Here is a 6,083-nt window from a genome sequence, read left to right on the forward strand (position 1 = left end):
TGGTCATTACCTAACAACAACTAGCGTCGGACCCAAGCGAACTACTTTATGCAGAAATGCCAGGTCCGAAGCAGATTCATGTTGCACTTGGTTCAAGGAGAATGGAAAATGAGAGGGATGCAAAGGTCAGCCTCTCTACCATAAGGTATAGTCCCATTCCGTTCCCCTAAAACAACATAAATCGGGTAAGACATAACTCTAGGTCATCGCTTTCATTGTTCGTGTCCTTTGACGATCATCTCGTTGTTCTTCGAGATTTGAGAAAAGTTCCTAGCCAACCAGGACCACCCAACTGTAGAATGGACCCCTGGCCCATCCTCTGCACTTTCCTTGGTTTTTTTTAGTTAGGTAATTATCTAGCACGTTAGTTGGACAAGTAACAATCAGCTTCTTTAATTAAACCGTTAAGCATTGGTTCCTTCATGTAATCTTATCACGTGACATAGAAAAACAATATCAAACAAGTTCTTTATTAACTTATCATCATATTTATCTTTGAAATACAAGGAGATCGGACCGTAGGCTTGTCCATAATCCGCCCGAAGGCTATCCAGTAATCCACAAGGATCACTATTCCAAGCTTCCGCCCGTAGACTAGTATGCGGGCCTCGAGATCCAATCCCGAGTCATGTTAGCCTCTTGTGCAGGACCCGAAAGGCGAGGGATTTATGGCCAGAGCCCCCCTGGCACCCAAGTGTCCTCCTACTCCAAGTAGTGCTCAACAAAGAGACCTCTCCTGGTGGGTTTGGTCCATGTTCCCGACGCGGTCAACAATCCCCTTGGTTAGGGTCAGGCAGGCAGTCGGGGGTAATTGAAGCTGCCTCTCCCTTCAGGCCTTCAACCTGAAGTATAGATATTCATTTAATTTGTACTTCATAAATCAAATAGTGCTCTAAAATCTCTAGCAAGCACAAACATTTCCGTTAATCGATCTTGTTGTTGGCAAACTGCTAAGGAAGGAGTCTTTCCTTATGAATGCATCTAGCACTCGATCCGGGGTACCTTGCAACTTGGCAAGATCCCTTATATTCTCGGTTAGGGCATACCCTATTAACCCAACTTGGTCAACCCTAAAGTTCATTGGATACTTTAGTTTCCGGTTTTTAACCTTCCTTACTTAGAAGGATATCAAAGAATACATCCTTTTGCAAGATAACTTGCGTAAGGATCTGCCATCCTTGTTGAGGGTATTTAACATTTCTTCTTGTGAATCAATCACAAGACCATATGACTTCGTACTTGCCGCGCAAGTCCTGCATCGTAATATGCGATGAAGCAATCCGTTTCGGTTTCTTTAAGGTGACGTTTATCAGACTTAGGGTCTCCTTTTATTATTTTCTTTAAGAACCTCAGGAACAACCCTAGTTCTTTTACGTTATGATTTATTGACCCTACAATCAGGGAAGGTGGGCAAGTATTTAAGGTATAAACGTTTCTTTGGATTTTAAATCATTACCAATGCATATTTCGCAGCATAGGTATTTCTAAGTTTATATTAATTCGGTTAACTTTTAGAAGGTAATATCGAGATCACCTCGGCACGATTTGTTATCTATGTGACAATTGATTTTTTAGTCCTAAACTTTCTTGCTTTGTGGTTAGGTAAATTCAATTAATCTTCATTTTTCCTTGTGAACAAAACTCATGCCAAATAAACAATCTTTTCCTTGCTAAGATATGTAGTTAGCAATGATAACTTCCTAGAGTTTAAGCAAGGTAAGAAACCTTTCATGAATTTCATCTTCTATGATGATTCATTGTAAAAAGAATAGGGGTTAATGGTGCAAGATGAAGTTTTTATACCTTCAAGATTTAACCGAAATATACTACTATAGTGGGTAGATAATCTTGCTTGTAATTCGTTTCAATGCATGATGCTATTTGAAGGAAAACTATGTTTTATACATTATCTATTTTGCATGTTCAATTAAACTAAACTCCTTCATTGTAAATAACTAGGACAAAATATATCTTATCCCTAACAATTCATCTTGCATGATTGAATTAAAACCGATATAAAACCAAGAAAGAAAAACCTAGTTTTGGGGTGAGATATCCACATGGATACCGGGAGATGACCCTCCCGCAGCTACTCCTTGGACTTTCTTAGGCGGCATCGCAGTTGTAATCCTTCGAACCTGAAGGCAGCTTTACACTCTTTTTCAAAATTCCACCACTGCTTCAATACTCTTCTTCTCTCTTTCGAGGCAAGGAGCCGTTAAGGGATTGACCAGGAGAAGAGAGTAATAAGATCTTTAAGGTCTTAGCTTCTTTGGGAGGGAAAGATTTACAAAGCCTAAAAAGGCCCTATAGGTGTTAAAAAAAGAGTGTGTGAGTGTGGTTTCGCAACATATGAAGGGCCTTGAAAGGGTATAAAAAAGGGGATCTTGAAGGGATTTCTAGACACATGGGGGTAAGTTCCAGACCAACGGAAAAGGGGAAGGGTGAAAGGGGGTAAAAAGCACAAGAAGGGGGTAATAAGTTAAACACGGGGGTTAAGGTGGATAAGACTTTTCAAGCCTTAGTTCTTTGGGGGGTTTCATCCAAGAGAAGGGGCTTAAGGGAGAGAGGCCTTAAGGCTTATAAAGCACGGGGAGGGGGGGGGGGAGGGGCGGGGGGGGGGGGAGGGGGGTTTAGTGGTTTTTGAGGCCAAGGGGAGAGGGGGCTAAGGTGGCTTAAACACGGGGTGGGGTTTAGTGGCTCCACGGGAAGGGGTTAAGGGTTAAAAAAATCAGGGGGGTGTGGTTCGAAGGGAAAGGGGGCTTAGGGCCTCTTAGAAGCTTTAGAGCTTCAAAACTGAGGGGGGTGGTTCCAAGGGAAAGGAGGCTTAGGGCCACTTAGAAGCTTTAGACCTTCAACATACACGTGGTAGGGGGGGGGTAACCAGCCATTCGACAGGTACAAAGGCAGCAGCGGCGGCTCAATAGCCTCGTATGTCCAGAGTGGTGACGAGGCGGCCCTCCCTCCTTCAATCTTGCATGAGGGCGGCAGCGGCTTGGCTTTATCCTTCTCTCTCTCCCTTAGCGTTCATCACGGTGTTATGGCGGCACTCCCTCCCTCACAATAGATAGACGGCGTTTTGGCGTCAGGTGGCAGTAGCATTAACTTTGTCTTTAGTCCTATCTCCCCTTCCTTGTAGCCTGCGGCCCTCCCTCAATTTTATAGGGGAGGGGAGGAAATCCTCCCCTCTCAACGTGTCCATTCGCATGGCTTTGAAGCGGAGCAAGCTCCAGCGAGCTTGCTGGCTCCTGTATCCCCTTCCCCCCTTCTAGCACAATGCGCCGCCGAGAGAGGGAAAAAATAAATATTTGATATATATTACATTTTCTCCCCCTTAGAGAAATCGAGATGTCCTCATCTCGAGATAAACTGGGGGTTTTGATGGTTGAGAGTGCCTTCATCTACCCAAGTGGCATCCTCTTTGGGATAGTCTTTCCACTCGACAAGGCACTCTCTCAAGGTTCTGGATCTTAAGTGTCTCTCCCTAACATCTAAGATCCTATCAGGCCTTAGTTCAAGGGCTCCTTGACTAGGCATTACAACTTGTTGGTCATTAAGTACATGGTTAGGATTGGGTACATATTTTTTCAATAGGCTAATATGGAATACATTGTGAACCTTTAGGTTCTCAGGGAGTTGCAATCTATAAGCATTGGATCCTAGGCATTTGAGGATTTTGTATGGTCCACAATACCTTGGACTTAGCTTCTTGCAATCTCCTAGGGATAGAGAACTCTTTTTAGGGCGTACGTGAATGAAGACCATGTCTCCTTCTTCGAAGACTCTTTCTTGACGCTTCAAATCCGCGTATGCCTTCTGTCTATCCTAGGCCGCTTGGATGTCCTGCCTTATTGACTTTATTTGATCATCCATTTCTTCCAACATCTATCTTGAAGCTTCAACCCTTAAGGTTGGATCGGAAAAATTTAGGGGACTTCGACAGCCATAACCATACAATGCTTGGAAAGGGGTCATCTAAATGCTTTGCTGGTAAGAAGCATTGTAGGCAAATTCAACCAATGGCAAGTATTGAATCCACCTCTTCGGTTCCCGACAGCAATATGCCCTAAGCATATCCTCGATGACTTGATTTACTCGCTCTATTTGGCCATCCATTTGGGGATGGTAAGCGGTACTAAAACAGAGTTGAGTCCCAATAGCTTCAAAGATAGCTCTCTAGAAGTGTGATGTGAAGAGAGAATCTCAGTCACTAATGATTCTTTTGGGTAAACCATGTAGCTTGAATATCTCCTTGATAAACAATCTTGCAATGTCGGAGGCTTTATAGTTTGTCTTTATTAGAATAAGGTGTGCAACTTTAGTAAGCATGTCAACTACAACCATGATGGAGTTGTATCCTCCCTGGACTTGGGGTAGGCCTACAACAAAATCCATACTGATGAATTCCCATTTCATTTGGGGAATGTCAAGTGGTTGCAATTTCCTTGGCATCATGACATGTTCGGCTTTGTTATGTTGGCAAGACAAACACTCAGTGACATATTTGAGAACGTCACCTTTGAGCCTCTTGCAATGGTAGCTCTTACTAACTGCATTAAGATTCTTAGCATAGCCAGGATGTCCTGCAAAAGGGGAATCATGAGCTTCTCACATTATCTTCTATTTAAGTGACTGGCTTGCTGGTATACACAGCCTTGTTCTGTAGTAGACAAGTCCATTATCAATGGAAAATTCCTAATACTTAAGGCTTGCAACTTTTGATTCTACACCTTGGTAGAGATCTCCTTTAGCATTGTTTGGTAGGCCAAATTATGGCATGCTTCCTCTCTAGCTAGCTCAAGTATAGGGTTGTTTGGCATAGATACTTTTGTAGCTAGAGATCTGGCCGTTGATGGATTGTGAAAGATTAGGGAATTTACGAATGCCTTGCGACTAAGTGCATCGGCAACTACATTCTCTTTCCCTGGTCGATACTTGATTTCAAAGTCATATTCCTCCAACACTTCAATCCACCGATGTTGCCTCATGTTGAGCTCGTTCTGGGTAAAGATCCATTTGAGACTCTTATGGTCGGTTACTAGAGTAAACTTGTTACCCAATAGGTAGTGTCTCCAAAGCTTTAGAGCATGGATGACAACTAGCAATTCCAGATCATGCGTAACATAATTCTTTTCATGGCTCTTCAATTTCCTAAAAGAGTATGCTACTGGATGACCTTCCTGCATAAGTACACATCCCAAGGCAAGAATTCTAGCATCAATTACTACCTCAAACTCCTTATTGAGGTCAGGAAGTTTTAGAATAGGCGGTGATACCAAACTTTGCTTCATTCTGTCGAAGCTATTTTGTTTGGGAGTTGACCATGTAATGGAAGTCTACTTCTTCAGTAAATCCGTCAGAGGTGCTGCAATCAAAGCATAGTTTTTGATGAAGACCCTATACCATCCTATCAATCCAAGAAAGCTACGTATCTCTTTGACGGATATTGGTGTTGGCCACTCAAGCACATCTCTGACCTTGGCTGGGTCCACTGATATTCCTTCTGATGATACTATGAATCCTAGATATTCAATCTAATGCTTGAAGAATGCACACTTCTTCGTTTTAGCATATAGCTCATGTGACCTCATTGTCTCAAGGATAATCCGAAGTTGAGGTTCATGATCTTCTTCCTATTTAGAATAGACTAAAGTGTCATCAAAGAAGACAAGGACGAAATCATCAAGATATGGCCTAAAGATGTCCTGCATTAACCTATTGAAGGTGGCAGGTGCATTCGTAAGCCCGAATGACATAACCAGGAACTCAAAGTGCCCATATCTTGTATTGAAGGCTGTCTTTAGGATATCTTCTTCCTTGATCCTTATCTGATAGTAACCTGACCTGAGATCAATCTTGGAGAAGATCTTTGCACCCTGAAGACGATCAAGAAGCTCATCTATTCTAGGAATAGGATACTTGTTCTTGACTATTGATTAATTCAACCCTCGGTAATCAATACATAGTCGAAGTGTCCCATCTTTCATTTTTTGGAATAGTACTGGAGCTCCCCACAGTGAATTGCTAGGCCAAATGTAGCCCTGATCTAACAGTTGCTTGAGTTGTTCCTTCAACTCAATTGC

Source organism: Lygodium microphyllum, chromosome 28 (genome assembly GCF_053477565.2).
Source record: "Lygodium microphyllum isolate KBCC chromosome 28, Lygodium_microphyllum_v1.1.10, whole genome shotgun sequence".
NCBI lineage: Eukaryota > Viridiplantae > Streptophyta > Polypodiopsida > Schizaeales > Lygodiaceae > Lygodium > Lygodium microphyllum.